Here is a 23,808-nt window from a genome sequence, read left to right on the forward strand (position 1 = left end):
CAGTTATTTGTAAATTATGTAAGGTCTTACCCCTTACTCACAGTCTTCACTGTCTTTGTTATTCTCAATACTCTGAAAAGGTAGGAAAAAAACAAGTAAAACATTAAAACTGAAATTACCTAACCAATCAAATGCCTTTGAGCTCCCCTCTAAGTTCTTTTCATCCTATCTCCTTTTCCCTTCAGGGTCTCAAACATTCTCTTCTTGCGAACCATGAACTAGTCCGTGCCAGACACATGTGCTAAGGGATAATGTCACCTATGCTTGGTTCCAATCTTTTACAAGTTCAATATAATAAAAAGAAATTAACCCAATATACTCAGTCCTATCATTAACAGGCACAGACTATCTTTTCTCACCAATTACCTAAGCTGTGTTTCACGACCTGAAAGTAAGTGAGCTAGTGTACTGGGAAAGAGTGATGTACATTCAGGATCTCATACAAATCTTGCAGCAAGTCTTCAAACTAGGTTTTATTATTATCTCCATTTGACAAAAGAGAAAACTCTTGGTTAATTCATTTGCCCAAAGTCCGATGTCTGGTATTTGAACCCAAGTTGTCCAAAAAACCTTAATCACTTAGAAAAATGACACATGCAAGGATTTGGACATTAATTGAAATCCAATTTCATCAACACTGGTTAGCTCTTCAAAACTGAAATTCAATTATGCTTGATGTTATATTCCATAGAACTATGGCCAAATTTATTAATACTTGCCAAAGCTGTTCAGTATTTGAGGTAGTTCTTTCTTCTCTCCCTTATAGATTTGGTCACATTAGTTCATTGGAAATTGTTATTAAAAATGTTGTTTATCATGTGTGAAAAGAACAGGGATAAGTCTTAAAGCTAATGATAAGAGAATGCACAATCCAGCTGTCATGCAAGGACCTAACCAAAAACAATGTTGATTTTTGAGAATTGAGTGATTAGTAAAAGAAGAATGATCAGGTTTTCAGAGTTCCAGACAGTTCCATCATTTTGTGGTAGTGATTATGAAACATGGCCTGACTTCTTGAGTACACACGGGTGACTGTGATTGGGTGAAATTTCCTCCTCCAGCACTTTCTTCTGGATTTCCAAATATATGACACTGACAGAAACGAAGCTGGCAAATCAATACATAGAGAATTGTCTCACATATGTAGCTCTGCCCAGGTCATACATATGCATATTGTTTTCTCATTAGCATGTACTGAAAGGAAAGAGCATACAATAATACAGGCACATTGGCAATCTGTAAAGAAATGGAAATAATGAGGGTCTCATCGCTTTTAAATTTCTTTAAATATATTTTTAGAAGGCAATTTCTGTTGATCTGTATATTCACTGGTGTGTGTGAAAAAACTCTCCTGGATTTGTTTTTGTTTTGCCATAGACATGACATGCATTTTCCGTAAGTCTGAGAAATTAGATGCAGGCCCCACGTGCTTTTTTCATGCTGAAACTTACAAGCACTTGATTTATGGGTCTTTTAAAAGTGCAGAACACCCACAGATCTGCCAACTGACTTTTATTTATTATCAATTTTCTCTAGTGTGGACTGAAGTAACTCCATCAGTTATTCTCCACCATTACCATATTCACTATCATCTACCTATATTCTTTTTCATTATGCAAAGTATTAATGTTCCTTTCAAATCCCTTTCTGCCCAGTGCTTCTCTTCATTTTCTTTCCCCATCTTTGCCTTTCATTTTCTACACTAAATTTTTACTTATCTGATGATTGCTTTCAAACCCTTTTGTATTAACCTTAGATTTTGAACTTTGTCATAAATGTTTTATAGACCCATTTTCATTACCCCAAAAAAAAGCATACTTGGGTTTCCAAATCCATTTGATTGTTGAACCCAACCATTTGACTTCAACAGGGATATGCGTAACAAAGGATATATTTCAAATGTACAATATGTCACCAAAATATCTGGATTTTGGCAGGATCAGTTTTCTCATTATTCCATAGGCTCTAACAACTGAGTCAATTTTAACTGAATTCACCAAAGAAATATTCCTAAATTACTAATGCAATGTGCAGCCTTTGCAAGAAGGACCTGTACTTTGTCAGGAATTTATGCAGCCCATGAATAAGCAAAATCATGTTCATTTAAAAGTCTTGTTAATCCTGAGTGAATTATTTAGATTCTGCCACCAGTCATTTTGTAAATTTAAGGTGTCACACTGATTTCATAAATGAATGAACAAATGAAAGGGCTGATAGAGCTATGACAAAAAATTTAAAACCACAGACACTAAAGAAATAGCATATTTTAAAGCCTTTTTACAAAAACAAAGGAAAAACACTTTTCTAGGCATCTCCAAATTGTGATCCCAGCATTCCCCCTAGTTAGCTAATAAGTCTATCTAACTTCTACTCATTATAAAGTTAATCATTGTGTTGTAGTATATTGTTTCTTTTCAATTCTGATATCAAAATTACCCTTGATAACTGCTATATTTGAAGATGATTGAATGGAACTTTTAATCTGATTAATCAAAGAGTTCAAAATACAATCATAGTAATTTTATATAGGAATACATTTTGCTAGAAATCACAGAAAAGCCTACCACAGTGGCTACAAACATATTTTGGTATGGTGATCCAGGAGTGCCATGGCAGTTCAGTGGTATCAACAGGGATACAGGCTCTTCTGTCTTTCCATCTTCAACCTGTAGGCCTTAACCTTCATTTTGTTTGCCTCATGATCACCAGATAGTTGCTATGCTACTAAACCTCACATCTGTAGTTCCAGCAGGAAGGAAGAGAGAAGGCAAAGAGGCATAGGTTATTCTTTTTTTCCTTGATGAGATTTTGCCTTTATTTCAATAAAGAGAATCCTGCCTAGGAACGCTGACCTCATTGGCAAAAAATGGTATCACTTGACCAACTCAAAACTCTTCCAAAACCAAGAATGTGAGTATTTTGGTTTTCTTGTCTGTCTACTTGAAGAAAACAAAGGTGAATAGGACTATGAATGACCATGGTGTAATCTATCTGCTGTATTTCCAGTTTATTCCTGTTGTAGAATCTAAAAGGAGAGCATGAGAGACTACTGAAGATATTTGATAGGAAAGACAAGGGGATCACAAAGACAATAATAATTGAGCATAAGATATATGGGTTAAGATTGGTGGAGTATGGTGGGTGATGCAGCTAGATAAGTTTGAACCAGATGTTGAAAACCGATGAAACCAAACCAAAGATATTAGATGTGATACTATGGACCACTATTCTCCACTGGGCTGTACATTAGAATCACTTAGGGGGCTTTCCAAAAATGTTAATGCCAGCTAAATCTGAAATTCTGGGGATATGGCTTAAATATCTATATTTAACATTTTCTTCATGTTATTCTTAAGTGCATTTAGGGCTAAAAGGGTGACTCTGAAATTTATTTTGAGAACTGAAGATTTTAGAGTAAACCATCAATGGAGCAAACTATTTGCAGATTCATTCAAAATATAAATATGGAGAAAAATTAGCTTGTCAATGTAAGTGTCCTTTACAGAAAACTCAAGTAAATATGTCCTTAATGGATAGAGCTTAAATATGGATAGATATTTAGATCTTGAAGATCTGTTTAGAAATTATTTGAAAAAAAAGTACTAGTATGTCATTGTTTGTAGTTTTAATGCCATTAATCATGAAGACCTGAAAAGCCCAAAATTTATCAATGTCAATTCTCAATTATATATTTTAAGGAAATATTTCCTTCAAAACACTTGAGATATTTTGATTTGTGCAGTAGAGTCATGAGTATAATGTTTCAAACTTTAGGGATTATCTATTCACATTTACTCTGCAGATATTATTTTAAATTGGTCAGGACAGGCTAACTTCTGTGACAAACAACCCAAATCTCAGGAAATAAAGATTTACTGTTCTAAAATAAGGGAAAACAGTGAACATGGAGAAGAGAGTGGGAAGTTTTAAGGAATTGGGCATGAACTTGGCTTACAATCTATTGTCCAGAGCTAAGTCAAATGGCCCCACCTAAATGCAAAGGACACTGAGAAATATAGTCTTCCGTGCCCAGGAGGAAATGGAAACAGAAGGTAGGAAACACATGGCATTGCATCTGCCCCAACTACTTAAACACTTTTGAAAGTGACCTTTCGAATAATCTAGAAAAAGCCATAGAACTTCTCCCTAGGAAAACGCATGCTTTCACATCATTTTATGTATAATTTCACAGGTTGTATGGATCCAGCTTAAAAAACCCCACTCTCCAACTCTGAGAGTTGATTATGTAGATTTGCCATGAGTACTTTCCATAACAAAAAAAAGAATCATTGGACAATTTCAATGATTATAAAACATGTATACTCTAGTCTGTCTTCCATATCTCCCAATCGTTCTCATAGGAGTGAACTGCACGTATAAGAGATCTAGGTTGGATACTCTTTATGAGAATCTAATCCCTGATGATCTGTCAGTGTCTCCCATCACCTCCAGATGGAACCATCTAGTTGCAGGAAAACAAGCTCAGGGCTCCCACTGATTCTAGATTATGGTGAGTTGTAGAGTTATTTCATTATACCTTACAATGTAATAATAATAGAAATAAAGTACACAATAAATGTAATGCATCTGAATCATCCTGAAACCATCTCCTCCCACCACCCCAACCTTCAGTTCATGGAAAAATTGTCTTCCACAAAATTGGTCCCTGGTGCCAAAAAGGTTGAGAACTGCTGTGTTAAGCCTTTCAAATATTTGAAGAATTTTTTCTTTTGGTTGCCTAAGTCAGAGGTTACAAACCACCTAAGGACTGGAATGGGCTTGCAGACAGGTGCTATTTAGACTGAACTCCTTTTTTAGGCAATGAGCTTGAATGCCTTCACACCAGGCATTTTCTACTCCAGTTTCCACCACACCTTACTTTATAACCAGTGACTTTCTTCATTTAAGTTCATGCCTGGTGCCTGAAGGTATGTGATTTTATATCCTTTCTAGGTAAATCAGGAGTGGTAAATAAGTTGATCTCATGTGCCAATTTTGTGAAAAATGTCAAAAGTGCATCCAGATACAGTGGGAAAGAATCTTGTCACTGAAGGATCATGTCTGTTGTGAAGACAGGAGATGGGAGGAATGGCTTATGTACCATTTTTTGTAATTCCTGCGCTAATCATTTACTGTCCCCTCAAGCATCTTTTAATAACTTCATTTCTAGACTTGACTTTTCTCTAGTGCCCTAGTTTATCAGTGAACCTTTTAAATATGGTTCGAAGAATGTGGATACTACATGTGATACAAACAGCAAATGAGATGAAATGGACTATGACTTCTGTAGACCTGAAAGTATTATGCTAATTCAACCTAAGTTGCATATTTGGTATAAATGTCATATAAGTTATTTGTGTCAAACAGATAGTGCCACAATATCCTGGAGTATTCTTCACACAAACTGCAATAGCATCTGACTTTTCTTTATGCCATTTTGGGGATATGATTTTAAATATTTTATACATCTATATGTGTGTGTGTGTGTGTGTATGTATATAATCTAGCCCATTAAAATCTCTTTGAATTCTATCATTTTGATCTAAGTTATTTGCTATCTTTTCTAATTTTACCTTTTTAAATTATCTGTTAATGTGATAACCAGGCATTATCATTTAAGATGTTTTAGTTGCAGGAAAAAGAAGTGCGAGTCAAATTTGTTTAAATGGTAAAGGAGACTATCAGCTTATTACCAGAAGTGCTGGAGTAGGTACCAGAAGTTGCTTTGGATATGGATGTTTGATCTGTGTTATAATATGTTATCCAGGACTCAGGGGTTTTCTACTCTTCCTTCAGCAACAGTGTCAGCAGCATCCTAGGGCTGTTCTTCCTTATAGTCATGGGTGCCTGCTATAGCAATTGGGGCTATACATTTCCACGCTTACATATAAGAGATGATACACCTTCTATTCTAGTGACAATTTCCCAGAAGCTCCAAGAAAATATCTCATTGTTTCCCATGGGGCCACCTCCTCTCAAACCCTGATGTCAGGGAAGTGCCATGAACTGAATGACATAAGCCTGGATTCCAAACCAATCATTGGCAAGGATTATAGGATGGTTATGATTGATTTAACTAATCAAGTCCAATGCCTAGAAATGGTATCAGCATCTATACCACTTAGTCTTTCACAAGGAAGTTGGTATGCAATGAATATCAGCAAGGTAACATCAGTGTCCAATATGCTGGTCTCTTCCATCTTTATCCAAGTCATTGATGTATTTTTTTCTCCCAGGAGTCACATTCTTCCACACTCACGCTTGCAGTTTACCTGGTTCTGTTTTAGTTACCTTTTCTCTCTCATTCAAGACAGCATTTTCTCCATACACGTTCCTTAAGCTTCTATTACTTTCTCTCTTTGGTGACCCTATACATCCTATAGAACCCTAATCCTGTCATAGTACAGTATGGTATAGTATGTATTACTTGCTATTGTTAGCATGTTCTTCTTTCTTTGGTTTCTCACACTAAACTGCAAGTATCTTGAAGGTGAGACCATGTCTTAATACCTTTGGCATCCCCAATGCCTACCCCGAGCACCTGACACATGATAGGACATCTATAAATATTTATTGAATGAAAAAATGTTGAAGAAGAAGAAACTACCTTCAGATTGTGTGATCATACCACCTAGAATGTTTCTAAAGTAACATTAGTTAATTAATTACTTATATTCAGTAATTTAATTTAAATAATAATAGTTTAAGTATGGTTGGCCAAAGAAGTGGCAATATACCTAACTATATTACCACCCAATCCAAATTTCTCCAAATGGATATCCTGCAAACCTAAAACTAAGCTTTCACTGAAATAGACTATCATTGGTTCATTTCAAATTTAGCAAAATGAAATTCATTTGTGGGACTGGTTCTTAGTAAACCTATTCTAGTTTTTTCTCTTTTTCTTTTTTTTTTTTTTTTTTTTTTTTTTTTTGAGATGGTATCTCACTGTCACCCAGGCTAGAGTGCAGTGGTGCGATCTTGGCTCACTGCAACCTCTGCCTCCCAAGTTCAAGCGATTCTCCTGCCTCAGCCTCCTGAGTAGCTGGGACTACAGGTGCATGCCACCACGCCTGGCTAATTTTTATATTTTTAGTAGAGACAGGGTTTCACCATATTGGACAGGTTAGTCTCGAACTCCTGACCTCGTGATCCTCCCACCTCAGCCTCCCAAAGTGCTGGGATTACAGGCATGAGCCACTGCGCCTCGCACCTCTTCTGGTTTTCTAAGATTATTGATGATTTCCTTTCTTTTATTCCTACATGTCCACAACTAATCTATTCATTAACAACATAAATAGAAATATTCAATATGGTATCACAGATCTAAGTCGAATGATTCTAGCCATTGTAATGTGAGGCCAGACTTAAGCACAGAAAAAATAGTGGATGCAGCAGTTTGTCATGTTGCTAACTGGGTCTGAAGCATGGTTTTTACTTTCTATTAGTGTTACTTTCTAAGTATTATCACTCCTCTCCTCTCAGATTGTCAGCATTCCTGCCTGTTGTTATGTGGGGGAATTTCCAAGTGTATGAATAATGCATGTTTTTCTCTTGTTATAAAATTTTTCCTGGATTTTTCTCAGGGAGACTAATTTCACATAGTATAAATTAAAATTACATATTTCTATAAGGCAATCCAGAGCAAAAGAAAAACCAAGGAAAGCAATGTTTTACACGAAGCCAATAAAAAGCAGGCAGATTAGCTCTAAATCAACTTGCAGTGTGTCAGAGAAGTAAATTTAACTGCTCAGAGTCACAGAGGGAGAATCCATCTTGGTCTCTGTGGTTTAAGTAAGATTTTGACAAGAAATTTAATAACATGAAAGAATAAATGTGATACTATACACAGTGGTTTGTTTCATGAAAGAAAAGGATGAAAAAGTTACTAGATGTAAGTCATTGTTCTCAATTCATTGTTTCTAATTCATTGCATCTATTCAAGAAAACAATCCTCACTCAGCCTCTATGACTTTGGCATTTGGAAATAAAAATGGAAGGGGAGAAGGAGTTCCCCAGAGTTTTTGACTGTCTGAGTGTCTGGGGCCATAAACACCAAAGCAATACATTAAATACATACTGTACCATGAAATGCAATACATTCTTACAGACTGAAATTAAAAATAGATTAATTCTAGATTTTCTGATGGTAAAATTTTGGATAAGTACATCAGAACTAAATGTTTATCTTTTCTCTGGTATTCAAGTTTTACAAGTCTAATAAACATATGCCTGAGAGTTTTGCCAACCGTATAATCCCACACTGGAATTTATATTTGTTCCAATGGGTTTCTACTGTTTCTAACCATTTCTTAGCAATGGGAAAGATACCTAAAACATCAAACATCTTGCCACACCTAAAATGTGCTGTGTGGTTTACATGTATGCTTTATGACTATATGCTTTATGGAAGAATTGCATTATTTCTAGAGCTTTCCTGGAGTAAGATGTTTCCTAAGGAGAATGTGCAGTTTTCAAAGATAAGGTGAAGGATTTTCTTGATCTCCGAATTTCTTAATACCTAATGTAATGTCTGACACTCAGTGGTGCTCAATAAACATTGCTTGAATAATAACAGAGGTTGGAAAGACCATAGTTTCAAAACCATTAAGACCTGAGTTCAGATTCTAACTCTTCTACTTATTAGCTCAGTGACTTGGAGCAATTTCCTTTTGCTCTCTGAGCCTTAAATGAAAACAACAACATCAGCTTTGCCGATTGTTCTAAACACTTGAGACTGTATGTGAAGGGGGAAAAAAAAACAGTAGGCATGTAATACAATTGCAGCTGTCAGTTGCATTGTGTCTCCCTACATTTATATGGTGAAGTTCTAACCCTCAGTACCTCAGAGTGTGTGATCTTATTTGCAGACAGAATCTTTACAGAGGTAATAAAATTGAAATGAAGTGATTGGTGGAGGGAACCTAAGTCAATGTGACTGGTGTCCTTATAAGGAAAGGAAGTCTAGACACAGATTTGCATATAGGGAAAATGATATTAAGAGATATAGGGAGAAGACAGCCATCTACAAGCCAGGAGAGAGGCCTGAAATGGGTCCTTCTTTCATAGGCCTGAGAAAGAACCAACCCTGCCAACACCCTGATCTTGGACTTCCAGCCTCCAGAACTCTGAGACAATAACTCTCAGTTGTTTAAATCACCCAGTTGAAGCCACTTTACTATAGCAGCCCTAGCAGACAAATGCACTGGTTCAATGAAACCGGTTTATTCCTCACACATGTCTCTTTGGTCTCATTCTTTTATTGCATTTCCCTTCCTTGAACCCCCAGCATTTTCTCTTTGCTGTGTCTGTGGATGTCGTCTTGAAATGGCCCAGAGTCATCAAATCTTGCTCTGGTCCACATTGAATCTTGTGGCCAACAGAACTTAATCACAATCATCACTTTTTGTGTCCAGCTCATACCTGTCTCATGCCAATTAAGTGGCTCCAATTTAGGCAAGAAGGACAATAAATGGAATACAAATCAATGGTTCTTGTGTCTAGAAATAAGTAAAAGGTTTAATATAATTTTATCAAGATATAATTAATGACTCCACAGTGGTATAGTGCTACATTTTCTAAAATTAGCTTCATGTCAAAGAATTAAAATTAAGAATTAAAGAAGAGTTTAGAATCTCCTGGATTTGGCTAGCTTGATTCAAGAGCCCAGATGATAAACCACTCTCTCAACCATTTTCTTGAGTTCAAATTTCTTTCCTGTGTACTTTTTAGTATAAAGATAAAAATTGTAACCCTGCCTAGTGCCTTCCTTGGGTAGAAATAAGAGATGTATCACAGCTTAAAGATTCTGACCCTGCACTAAAATTGCATTTTGTCCACAGCAAATGGACTGAGGATTTAGTGGTCTTGAATTCAGAATCTTTTAGCTGTTCCAACTTGACACAAATGTGCATGTAACTAGCATCCTGGCAAAGAAGCAATTCCCTACTAGGAATTAACTAAATGATGTCTGTTTCCATTATTTGGATTTGCCTCCTTCGGCTAAATGCATTTTCATTTCCCCTTGAGTTTCACTTCTTTCAATATTTCTTGGCTGTGATTGGTTTGATTTCTGACATTTTGGCAGCCACAGTTCAAGAGATGAATGCAACTAATTTGGTAGATAAAATTCTAATCTTTCCTGTCTTGATTGTCAATTTTTGAAAGGTAATCTGAGATGATGTCTCTATCCTGTAATTTATTTTGTCTAGATTTGACTAAAGCCAGGTTTGAGCCGTTGATTACATTCTCTGATCCAATCACCTGAAGGCTAAAACCAATGACACAGGCTCTAATTGAAGCGGGGGGGGGGGGGGGGGGGGGAGGAAGCACAGCTCTAAAATCTTTTGTGACAAAACATTAGCCCTAAATTTGTCAGTTGAAAAAAAGTGTTGATGAAGTTGCTAATGAGTGAACTTGGCTTTCTTCCTTGAAGTCTGCCTTCCTCTGCTCTCCCTGGTCCGGCAGAAAGCTCTGTTGGCATATTTATGAAGAACTGGGAAAGATTTTCTTTCAGAGAGAATTCCCTTGACTCCAAAGAAAACTCCATTCCACAAAGTAAACTTGATTTCAGCCTAAGCAGGTGCCAGATGCTGGTATCTGGCACTAAGAAATATATTTATTAAGTTACACTTTTAGTTCAGAAACCATTGAAAACTGTTTCTACAATTTTAAGTCATCAAAACTGCTTGTATAGCTCTCACTTTTTATTTTAAAATTATGTGTGTACATATATACATATAGATGTATGTATATATGTGTGTATAATGTATACACACACACACTCCTTTGGAACTCACTATCCCTTAAATCCTTTAATCTCTTCATCTTGAAAGATTGTTTACACAAATGACTTTGAATGTTTTCACTCAAATTCTGTGCTTTTCTATTTAAGCCAATAATGAGCTTACCCATCCTTCTGCATTGCTAAATGGAAAAGCACCCCTGGTGTCTATTGACGTGGTCACCCCACGCTAGGCCAAGGCAACATCACTTCGACTTTCTCAGGTTTAACCTTTAATGTAGCATGCAGCATCCTGGGACCTGCATGCATGATGAATGGAATCTCTGGCCCGTCTGAAAACGAGTTTGTGTCTGCAAGAAGATTTAGTATCCCCTGTGCACCCTCAAGATAAAAAATCATCTGGGCTTGTGGGAGTAATTTGTCTAAGAAGAGTAATTTTAGAAATTCTTGCAATGACTTTAGAGGGGCTGAATTCATAGTGGTTTCCCCTTGATTTTATTTCAAACACCTGTTCGTCATGAACAGGCATAATTCGAAGCCAAGGTAATGGGGACCCACGGATGCACAGAACATGCAGAACTGACTTGTGTCCTTTGTGAGGCTTCTCTCTACAGATCACATGTGAGCCCGTGTGTGCTTGAAGAACATTTGCTAACACTGGGTCCTTGCATTTTCAAAACTACAGTCTATTATGAGGCACTCTCAGTGTGATAAGTCTGATAAATTATGGAAACAAAAATAGAAAATTGATAGCTGCGATAAGTCTCTTTAGTGCACAGCTGGTGCAAGCATCTTGCTCTTCCATCTGTGTGTCAGCGTCTGCATCCCTTTTCCACCACCACAGGCACTTCTTTTCTTCTCTGAAGTAAATCTCTTTGCCAAAAGTCTGTGTTTGTTCTGCTGAACAAATGGCACATGTTCTTAGTATGAACCCTCTCCCAGTTTTTCACAAGAACACTTTCAAACATTTTTTTCCCCTTTTACTTAGACTTTTGACCATGTACAGAATACTACATCTTCTCTAGGTAAGGCAATACTATGAGCAAAGTGTGTCTCTGGCCTCCTTGGCATTTCTCTCAAAACCCAAGCACTGCGACATTTAGCCCATGCAGTTTGTTCTACCGCCCTTTGTGAGTCGGCCAGTCTTTAGACACCATGAGCACAGGGCTCTAAATATGGAGACATGCAGTCTCTTAGGTTTGCCAAGTGTGTGATCTCAGAATAATGACTCCATCTCTCTTTGGGCCAGGTTTCCTCATCTGTCTTTGTTCACAACAGAACAACAATGACACTTGTCATATATGAAATACAGGCAGGAGATTAATTTGGACTAAAGATAGACTTTATAACACAAAGACCTCATGACATTAATCCAGTGGCTTAAATAACAGAGAAATTTGTATTTTCCACACCTAAGTGTCTGAAGGGAACATTGCAGATTAGTGGGTGGCTCTATTCAATGCAATCACTCAGAGATCTTCCATTCCACAATGTTACTCTGCTATCCCCTTGAAATTCATTTTTATCTTCAAGGTTCAAACAGGCTGGATTTCCATGGGTTCTAGTTTGCTGAAAGGGGGTCAGAGCATCAAAGAGACCTGCCCATAGTCTTATGGCATCAGCCTTGGCACCAAACATATCACTTCCATTCATTTTCCACTAGGATGAACATAGTCACATGACTACACAACTGCAAGGGAGGCTGGGAAATACAGTTTTGTCCAGGAATATGGAAGACAGGTTAAGACAGACACAGTTAAGACACAGTTATTGCATCTCTATCATCATAGGAATAGACTCTATCTTAAAATCCCAGAAGATTAAATGAAATAACATATATTTGAATTTGACATATAGTCAGTGGTCAATAAATGTAAACACACATTACTACTAGTGGTAGTATTTGACAAACTCAAGTGTTAGAGTGAAAACAGACTATACAGGACTTAGTTTCACTTAGTACTACCACTAATACAACTCACATCTGACAGGCTCTTAGGGATTTCTGCCCCATCCAAAAAGGGATCTGGAGTGAGTCTACATCTCAATGCTCACTGATCTGGAACACATGTGAGGTAACTTAACTGCTAAGCTTCCAATATGGCTCAGAGTCCCTCTTCAATTCTTTGCTAGGCTAAGACACTTCCCACTCCACCCAGTTCCTGCCAGTTTTTTTTCTTCATGATATGGATCCAGCTTCCTCTAACCCCAAGCATCTAATTGGCCTCCCCTGCCTATTTGGCCACCAAATATAGATTAGGATGGAGACCAGCAGGCTAGTTCCTATGCTCTCTGGTGCTATCATGTCACATAGTTCATCTTATTGTAACTGCTTGCTCACTCGACTTCTGCCCAAAACAATGAATTAGCTGAGGACTAGGACTGGGTATGCCTTATTTACTACATATTCCCAATGCTCATCAAAGGACCTAGCATATAATAAGTGCTCAAAAAATATCTGAAAGAATAACAAAACAGAAAAAAACAGAAAAATGTCCCTAGAAACTCAATGTATCAGTTATCATTCTTAGAGATAAGCAGCTGAAGTAGACAGTGTAAAGATTAAGGCAGATAGAGAATTTATTTGAAAATGCTAACACATGGGAAGTCACAGAATTATTGAAATTGGCCAAGTGACCAATGTAGCACCCAGATCCACACTAGAACCTTGGTCAGAGGAGAGAACTGGCATCACCATTGATTATGATGACATTTGTATTGCTGCTCTTTCTGCTCTCAGAACCACCACCAAACCATGCATGGCGGCTTCTGATTGTTTGAGGCTATGTCACTTGCCAGGCCCCTAGGAGTGCTAAGCATTTGTGGTGTAATTTTGCATCTGCTTTATCCCCAGTAAACTCAGAGAGGGTTAATTGGCAAAAAAAAAAAAAAAAAAAAAAAAAAAAAGATAATTATTCATTACACTCAAATATACCTCTTGCTATTTTCATGCTCCAATCCAGTCCAAAAAAAGCTGACCTAAGACTCAAGAAAAGTTCCAAAGTCCTATCTCACTTTGTCTTACTTTCTCAACTCTACATGCATGAATATTTCTGAAAGATGTATTAATTTATTCATTGTGGTACCAAGCCATACTTTAGCTCTCTCTGTACATAGAGAAGAATTGAATGAGGAGTTATCAAAATCCACTACTTTACAAAGACAAGTGCTTATTCATATGTACAAAATTAAGAAGGAGGCAAAGCCTTGGCATGCTGGTGTGTTTCCTCCATGAGAGGACACAAGACATATTTTGTATTTGTATATTTATGTATTTGTTTATTGCCTTGTCCCTTACAGAATACAGTCTTTATAAGGGCAGGGACAAAGGCATTTGTTTTTGTTTGTTTGTCTTACTGCTGTATCCCCAGAACCTAGAACAATTTATGATACGGGGTTGGCACTCAGTAAATGATTGATGAATGAATAAACAGATGGGTATCTGTTATAGGAGTGGAGTGGTTAGCACACAGGTGAACATTCTGACCGGATTTGTTTCTTCTTCATGAAGCGTTGGTCTTTACATGTTATCTTTCCATTAAGTAGGATAGGGGGTTATAGAAACCCAAGAAGAATGTAAGTCCTGTACTCTCCACCTCTGACCTAGTACCTAAACCTCAAAGTCTCCAGTTCTGAAATTTCCTTCTCTGAACAAAGGCCCCCTGCTCCCACTTCTCTCTCCCAACCTCCAACCCTCCTTTGGCTCTCCAAGGCCTCTAGGTTGTTACTATTCATCATCACCCTTGTCCCTTCTTGACTGCCCTGGCAGTACTCTACAGTCATCATGTCAAAGATGCTCTTACCAGCAGCACTAGGTTGAGTAGTGGTCTGAAAACCTCATGTTAACCCAGAACCTCAGAATGTGACCTTATTTTAAAATAGAGGTTTGCAGTTACAATCAAGTTAAAATGAGGTTATATTGCATTAGGGTGGGCCCTAAATCCAATGACCCATGTTCTTATAAGGAGAAAGAGATCTGGAGCCACAAACAGACATACAGGGAAGAACACCACATGAAAACAGAGAGAGATTGGAGTTAGACTGCCATAAACTGAGGAATACTGAAGATCTCCAGCAACTACTGGAAGCTTGAAAAAGGCAAGAAACCATCCTCCCCTAGAATCTTCAAAGGGAGCGTGGGCCTTTTGACAAACTGATTTCAGACTTCTGGCCTCCAAAATGTGAGAGAATGAATTTCTGTTGAAGCCACCCCATTTGTGGCACTTTGTTAAGGCAGCCCCTAGGAAACTAATATGCTAGCCCTGGAGTCTTCACCACTCTGCCCTCCAGCCACTGTCACGATTCCCATCCCCAGCCCTGAGTCCTTCCTGTTTCTACTGCTGCTTTTCTTTAGCTGAGAAGCCTGCTGGTAAAGCCACACATAGGCACATTTTGTATTTGTATACATACAAAATCCCTCCCTCCCACATCCCTGCCCCCATTCCCTCCACCTACTCCAGCATCTTATTCCAGCAAAATACCTACCTCCCACAATCCTGCTTCATCCAGAATGCCTCTCTCTCACTGGTCCATTTGTAAGCTTGCTTACCCTGAAAAAAGACCTCCCTATGTCCCTCTGACCTCTATAGGACTGCCTTTCTTCTCTCTCCCTTTTGCCAGGCTTCTTAAAAAAATAAATGTATACCGGGCGCAGTGGCTTATGCCTCAATCCCAGCACTTTGGAAGGCAGAGGCAGGCGGATCATGAGGTAAGGAGTTCGAGACTAGCCTGGCCAATATGGTGAAACCCCGTCTCTACTAAAAATACAAAAATTAGCCGGGCATGGTAGTGCATGCCTATAGTCCCAGCTACTTGGGAGGCTGAGGCAGGAGAATCGCTTGAACCCAGGAGGCGGAGTTTGCAGCAAGCGGAGATTGTGCCACTGCACTCCAGCCTGGGTGATAGAGCAAGACTCCATCTCAAAAAAAAAAAAAAAAAAAAATGCAAACTACCTCATCTTTTACACCTCCAAAACACCCCCATAAATGTTATTTACCATCCTTGACAGCTCTGTGGTCTTGGGCACTACTGAACCCTCTCTTCTTCCTAAAATCTGTCTCATACATCCAATTCTGAGACTCCGTTTTGTCCTGCTCTCTTCCCACCTTGACAACTTCTTTTCAAATTATTTTTCCTCCCTGCCATATCCCTTAATATAGGCACTCCCTTAAGTTTGGCCTTTTATCTTATGTTTTTTATTGTTTTCCTTGATGATCATACCTACTTTCATGAATTTCTCTGTCCTTTCTGCTTAATTTATCACATACTTTGGAAAGACCTTAACACATAAATGAATGAAACCCAAAATCTTGATCTTTCAGATCCACATTTCTAAATGTATACAGAAATAGGTTTTCTTATGTGCTTCTAATGCCTAGGTGTGTTATTTATGTGCTAAGTGAATGAGAATAAATGAATAGCTATTTTTACACAAATACCCCGCTGGCAAAAAAAGAAAAAAAAAATTTCAATAAATCCAGATTTCTCCATCTGTACCCACAAGCCAGCTCTTCCTTTTGACTTTTTTCCCCGGCTATGAGTGTTTCAACAATACTAAGGGTTTGCAATCTTGGGATCATTTTTCATTTTCTCTCTTTCTCTTATACTTTATCTGTTTCATAATCTTTTAAATTCCGTATCTTTAAAATATTTCAAATATCTCTTTTTTTCACAGTCCCAATGCTTGTGCTCTAGTTTAGCATTCATTTCTCTAGTGTTTTCCATGTTCATTTTCCTCCATCTTAAATATCATAATTATAACTCAATGTATTTGTCTGGTTTTCATTGCTTATAATAGAACACCCAAAACTGGGTAATTTATAAAGAAAAAATTATTTATTACAGTTGTAGAAGCTAAGAAGGCCAAGGTCAAGGGGCTGCATCTGGTGAGGACCTTCTTGCTAGTAGAGAGCCTCTGCAGAGTCCTAAGGCAGTACAGAGCATCACATGGCAAGGGCGCTGAGTGTTCTACCTCAGGTCTCTCTTCTTCTTCTTATAAAGCCACTGTTCCACTCCCATGATGATCCATTAATCATGAATGGAGTAATAAATTGATCAGGGCAGAGCCCTCATGATCCAATTCTGGGACTCCATGTTAAAGACCCCACCTATAAGTACTGTTACATTTGGGATTAAGTTTCAACATGAGCTTTTGAAGGAAAATTCAAATCATAGCACCAAAATTCTCATATCTTATCATTTTCTATCCAGCCTGATTGTCAAGAATATCAGTTAGGGTGTAAGCTGGACTCAGACAGAAACTCATCTCTGCCACTTACTAGCTATGTGATCTTGGGCAAGTAACATAATCTCTCTGAGCCTCAGCTCCTCTTTTATAAAATAGGGGAAATAACAGTCCCCTATTTCACAGGTGTGGAGCATGGTACCTGGCATATAGAGAGTGTGCAGTAAATAGGGGGTTCATGAGGATGAAGGTGGTGGCTGTGGTGGTGGCAGCAACAGTAGCCAGAGGTCTGGTCTCCATCCTCCCTTGTTTGTGCAGTAATCTTTCAGGAGCTCCTGAAAAACTCTGTAATGACCAACCAACCATTCATTCACAGGTAGCCTTGCAGATCCTGTGAAGAAGAACACAAATGTCAGGAGTCGACCAGCTAAAACCAATTGCTAAAATCAGTATCAGAGAATTTTTATAGGAATTCAAAGAGAAATTTTGTATTAAAAAGGTCAACCCAGTGTCTGGCCTAAATTAAACAGTCAAGAAATGAAATTATTTTTGGAGACATTTTAGAGGGGTATGAATTGTAGTACTAAAATGAGGATGTGTACTATGGTAACCAACTGAGGAGACTGTAGCAGACATGAAAAGATTTGTGTCTTCTTGCCCTCTTGAATTTGGTCATGTCCAAGATATTTGCTTTGGTCCATGAAATGCTAGCTAAGGTGACCTTTATTAAATCCAAATAGAAACATTTAAATGCTAACACTCAGTTCTCCAAACTTCCCCTGCCAGGCAGAAACTCTTCACCTTCAATGGAACATTTAGTGTGAGCAAAAAATAATTATTTGTTTTTCTAAGCCACTGCAATTTGAGGGGGGGGGGGGGGGAGTGTTTATTACTGCAGCATAACCCAGCTTATCCTGACTGTTAGGGTTGATAACCAATGTCAGGGAGAAATTATATGGCCTCAGAGAACCACTTAAACATTCTTCTTAACCTTGACCTATTCTTATTAATAAAGTGGGCTACACAGTTTTTAAAGTTGAATTAGTTAATAAGATCCTTGGGGCTTTGTCTTTAATGAGAAATAACACTGACATAAGAACTGGAACTTGCTGAAAAACCAAACACAACAGGAAGCTCATCTCTGCTCTTTAGCTTTTATAACTATTCCACTGTTATTCCAGAGTTTCCTTTTGGCTTATGTCTCCTGCTCCCCACTTCACGTCCACCCATTCTGCCACAGCTCCTCAAGTTACACTAGATGAATATTATCCTAATAACTCCATATTCCCTTCCTTCCCACATGCACATTCACTTTTCCCTCCACCTGGAAGAACACCTGGGGGGCAGAGCTTGCAGTGAGCGGAGATTGTGTCACTTCACTCACTCCAGCCTGGGCAATAGAACGAGACTCCATCTCAAAATAAATAAATAAATAAATAATCATTCCTTTATCTGCATGTCTAAATCTTACCAATCATTCAGGGTCCATCCTAAGTACTCTCTCTCTAGAAGACTTCTTGCCCTTTCCAGCAGGGAGTTACAATCCCTTTGTGATCACCCTGTGGCATTATATGTATATTTTCTTTGACTTACTATTTTTATATTTTATATTTTTTTATCAACTTATATATTTTAAATCCCTTAATAGATTCAAGCTGTTCAAAGGCTTGATCCATGACTTACATATCTTATCCTGGGCAATTTAATAGATTTCTTTGGCCTTAGGATGTCCTCATAGATAATTGTAATGAATGATGATAAATGGAGTATTGATATTTAGCTGTATGACAAGACTTGTCAATATATAATACAAGAAATAAACGGTAATAAATTTTTTAATGTCACAATTTGTAGAAAACCTAACCACTCATCATTACCTCTTCCAAATTCTGACTTAATTTTGAAATTGGCCCAGAAGCTTTGAGTGATCATCTTTGTTAGTGGTGAAACTGAATTGGAAAAGGTAATTTGGATTGAAGGTCAAAATGGGGCTTCCTACAGAAGGCCTCTGGAACTGACTGTGTCCAACCAGTCCCGGACACAGCAGTTGGAGGTGTGCAGGCCTCCCTGGCAGACTGGACCAGGAGGGCCTGGTCCTGGTGAGATTATGACATAATGGCCAGAGTCACAGGTAAAGCATGCAACACTTGTTGCAGGCTTAAGAAAGAACCAGGCTCTAGGCAAGACATGAGCAATGACCTTCATCCAGACTCACCAATGAAATAAGAAAGGAATAAGGTTTAGACAGAAGTATTTCCTACTTGAGAGGATCAGGAAGAAACTCAGGAAGAAAAAGAGCAGAGTTCATTAACAAAAGACAAGCTCATAAGCTTAGGTCATAAGAACTAAACTAAATCACTTAATCACAAGATATAAGAGTACAGAAGGAAGGACACACAATTTTTCAAATTTCCTGTGGGTTTGATGTCAGATTTTTAAGACACAATACATATGCTAAGAAAAATAGACTTTAGATTATGTTTGGAGAATCATATATGCTTGCATTCTCCCAAGTAAATTATTTAAAAACATCAATTTTGTACTCTTTATTCAGATACCAGCTTTGCACTTTAATTAAAGGATTATATTGTTGGAGGTCAGAAGATGATACCCCGAAATGAAGGCCTCAGAAGCAAAAGATTCTCTCCAGCCTTCCCCTGCCTTCCTGTCTCTCAGTCCGGTTCTCCCTCAAGGCTAGCCATACAAACTAGAACCCCTCTTCCCCAAGGAAGGTGGTCATAGACTCCAGAACCCCTTTTTCCCAAAGCCAGCCATAAAACATAAAATATTACTCTAACTTTTGTGCTTTCCTTTCTGTGCAAAAACTGGCCATAAAGAAATGATCTGACCTATCTTGTTTGATTATAGGTCATAAGACCTTCTGCCCCATACCCAGAAGGATGACATGTTGCATAGACAGGCCAAGAAGAATCTAGACAGACAAACCATGCTGGGATCCCCACTCTCAACCTGTTAGCACTAAATCATATTTTTTTAATCCAATCATATTTCTACATAGCTCCTCCAACTTTATTGATTCTAAGCAAAAAAATGGACAGTTTCTCCTGCATGTTTTGGTCTTCATTCTGAAGGCTCCTGTGCCATGTAAAAGCATGATTGAATAAATTTGTATGCCTTTTCTCCTATTAGTCTACCTTTTGTCAGTGATTTTCAGTGAATTTTCAGGAGGCGAAGGGGAAATGTTTCCTTGGCTTCTACAATATTAACTGGGATGTGTTACATTGACCAAAAGTCTTAAGAAAAACAAGAGCTTTGAATAGGCACCACTGTCTACCAACTGCGCCATTGGGCCCAGGAAGATCATGGTGGCATGTATACACAAATGAGGTCACATGTTCATACTTGAAATCTGCAACATGTTCACTTCTGACACTACAATAATCCTGCCTGACCCAGAAATGCAAACATTCCATGTTTTTAAGGAAGAATATCAATTCTAGAGATGTAGCAATTCATAAAGTAGATGGCTTCTGTGGTGAAAAACTACATTAGATCCCAATAAAATACATTTTATTAAAACTTAGCAGCAGGACAAACATGTGTTATTGCTTTTATTGTCTCCATTGTGTCTCCTATGTGGGTTTGTTATGCAATATTTCATGTTAGGGCATTTACAAAGAGTTTTCAAATCATTAAAAGGCTATTGTCAATAGAGGGATGGAAAAAGAATGAGAAAGTATCCCCTCCTCCTCCACAATCCTCAGCCCTCCCCAAATACCAGCACCTGGAGCAAGCCATGCTGTGCCTTCATAAAAAGCTATCAGAAGCCTGAGAAAAACAGGCAAGATAGAATTAAGAAAAATGGACGTATCCCACTGACCCTGAGTATAGAAGAGAAATGTAGAGAATGTGTGAGTTATTAGCACAGTAGAAAACTCTTTTATTTAAGAACCACATCTTCACAGCTCTGTCTGAAGGGTTTCACTCAAACTGCAAAAAAATAAGTGTACAGATTCAAAGCTCAGGATACTCAAGGATCTATCATGTTGTGTGTAAAAGAATCATAAAATCATCAGCATAAAGAAGGACACAGTAGGAGTCCCAACTTGTAAACCATTAAGCTCCTAGGCGTCCATCATACTTCATCCTAAGGGACAAAAAGAGGAGTTTCAAGTGAATTTCCCAGCTTTGTTTATGGCGCGGCTCTTTCTGACAATGAGGTTTATCTTTCAAAAAATCAAAGTCAAGGTTTGGCTTGGTTTTGCTTGGCATTCATCTTCAGCAACAAATGAAATACATTTGCATTTTAGGTCCTCAAAATAAAAGATTTCAGAGAACCTATTGCCAATCCTTATCAAAGAATTAAAGAGAGAGGAAAGAAAACAAACAAAAACTATATCTTGGCCATTAACATAGTGAGTCCTTGAATGACAATTCGCGAGTAACCAGGACAAGGGCTATGTCTAAGAAGTACACACAGCTGCCCAAAAAACTGAGAACTTGATCTTCATCTATGTTAAATGGTCTGTCTGCATTTGCTCACTTCATCTGCACAACAATCCTGTAAGCTGGTGCTTACAGAGAGATAAAACCATCTTTCTCAAGGTCACACTGTTTGTAGATGGCAGAGCTGGGGTTTGATTTCCATCTCTGACTCTAAATATATGCTTTAAAAGAGGGTTTCTCATCTTCATCACTATTGTCATTTGGGCGGAATATTCCATTGTTGTGAAGGACACTACACTGTAGGGCATTCAGTAGCATCCTTGACTTCTATCCACTGGATGCCATAGCACCTCCCACTCAGTTGTGACAACAAGAAATGTCTCCAGACACTGCCAGATGACCTCTGGGGGGCAAAACTGCCTCTAGTTGAGAACCCCTGCTCTAAACTAGTTTCACTCAAAAACGTAGACTATGCTCTGATTAAGAGACTGTGAACATAAGGAGCCTGTGCCAGCATGCAAATCAACTATGTCACTAAGCATACTGTTTACTTCGAATGACATTTTTCTTTTCAATAGCAAGACATTTTTAGTAAGGAAGTAATGTGCGGATTTTCATTTTGGGGCAAGCTCTTTATCTCATCAATGACCAGCGCTATGGAAAGGGCTGCTATAAATTATTGTGGTATATTGCCTCCCTGAAATAGTAATATTCAATAAGGATTTGATAAATTACTTTTAAAGTTATTTTCTCCCTTAAACCTGTATTAGATAGTCTTTATTCTGGCAATACACTTCTCATCAATGATCAAAAATTACTGTAAAGCCGAGTTTAATAAATGGCTCTTAGGTTTGGTTTGAGTGTTTGATTGTATTGCTCTCTCCCCGACCTTCAGGCTACTAGATGACATTCCTGATTGGAGAAGCTCAGTGCCCAGCTAGACAGCTCACCCCACATTAGGCTATTATAAAGTCTGACAACTTAGTCCAGAACAGTCATTGCAATCTGCAAGTAACTGGAGGCTGTGTGGTTCCCATCTTCTCCCACTCCCCTTAGGGACACTGCAGCTGGGGAGGATGGGAACTACAGAGTCTCCAGTTACCTGTAGATTGCAATAACTATACTAGCTCTTTTCCCAATAACAATTCTATTGTCTTATCCTTCTTTACCATCTCAGCAACTAATACTTATAAATAGCAATACCTTCTGAGAGTTAAAGTACTAACAGCAGCAGTAGCAACACTATTTAAGAATAATTAAATGCTTCATTGTGTGCTAAGCATTAAAATCTGCATATACATGCGCTCAGATAGTTTTCACAATAACCATATGAAGTAGGCACCATTGTAATATCCATTTTACAGAAAAGGAAACTGAGATCAGAAAAACCCAGTACCATGACAGAGGTATTTTGGCTGGAATCAGCCCAGATAGAACTCTGAAATTTGTTCTTTTGTGTGTGTGTGTGTGTGTGTGTGTGTGTGTGTGCGCGTGCGCGCGACAGAGTCTTGCTGTGTCGCCCAGGCTGGTGTGCAGTGGCGCAAAATCTCAGCTCACTGCAAGCTCTGCCTCCTGGGTTCATGCCATTCTCCTGCCTCAGCCTCCGGAGTAGATGGGACTACAGGCGCCCGCCACCTCGCCCAGTTAATTTTTTGTATTTTTAGTAGAGATGGGGTTTCACCGTATTAGCCAGGAAGGTCTCGATCTCCTGATCTCGTGACCTGCCTGCCTTGGCCTCCCAAAGTGCTGAGATTACAGGCGTGAGCCATCATGCCCAGCCGATTTGTTCACTTTTTTCTTTAACTTTTTATTACATAGAATTTCGAACACAGAAGAAGTAATAGGCAGAAGAATATAATAAACTTCATAAATAAGTCACCTGTTACAGCAATTAGCAACTCATGGACAATCTTGCTTTAACCCAAAACCAAATCTGCTTTCTTTCCCTTATTACTGGGAAGCAAATCCTACACAGCATCATCCATAAATATTTCAGTACATAAATCCAAAAGATAAGGACTATTTTTAATAAATGTAAGTTTCAAGTCATTATCAGACCTAAAAATATCATTGATAATATCTTAATATTATTAAATATCATCAATTGCATCATAAATGTTATGAATGTTTCTTTTTCTGTTTTATGGTTGGTTAGTTTGCATCAGAATCTAAGTAAAATCAATTCATTGCAACCAGTTGATCTATGACTTCAGTCTCTTTTAATCTCTCCTTTTATTTGCAATTTATTTGTCATAAAAGTTGGGTTGTTGGCCATGTGTGGTGGCTCATGCCTGTAATCCCAGCACTTTTGGAGGCTGAGGCAGGCAGATGACTTGATGTGTCAGGAGTTCAAGACCAGCCTGGCCAACATGGTGAAACCCTATCTCTACTAAAAATACAAAAATTAGCCAGGCATGGTGGCGTGTGCCTGTAGTCCCAGCTGCTCAGAAGCTGCTGCAGGAGAATTGCTTGG

The 23,808-nt window shown here is 38.3% G+C and overlaps 1 long non-coding RNA gene across 1 annotated transcript in view; it reads right to left on the reverse strand.

Annotated features, from left to right (window-relative positions):
- Positions 1–16,513: 16,513 nt before the first annotated feature.
- The window catches only part of LOC119625872 (uncharacterized), a 72,132-nt gene continuing 64,837 nt past the window's right edge, over positions 16,514–23,808 (reverse strand). The window contains exon 4 of the long non-coding RNA XR_005242071.2: positions 16,514–17,319. This is a non-coding gene — a long non-coding RNA (uncharacterized lncRNA). The remainder of the gene's footprint in view (positions 17,320–23,808) is intronic.

This window comes from Chlorocebus sabaeus, chromosome 22 (genome assembly GCF_047675955.1).
Source record: "Chlorocebus sabaeus isolate Y175 chromosome 22, mChlSab1.0.hap1, whole genome shotgun sequence".
Taxonomy (NCBI): Eukaryota; Metazoa; Chordata; class Mammalia; order Primates; family Cercopithecidae; genus Chlorocebus; species Chlorocebus sabaeus.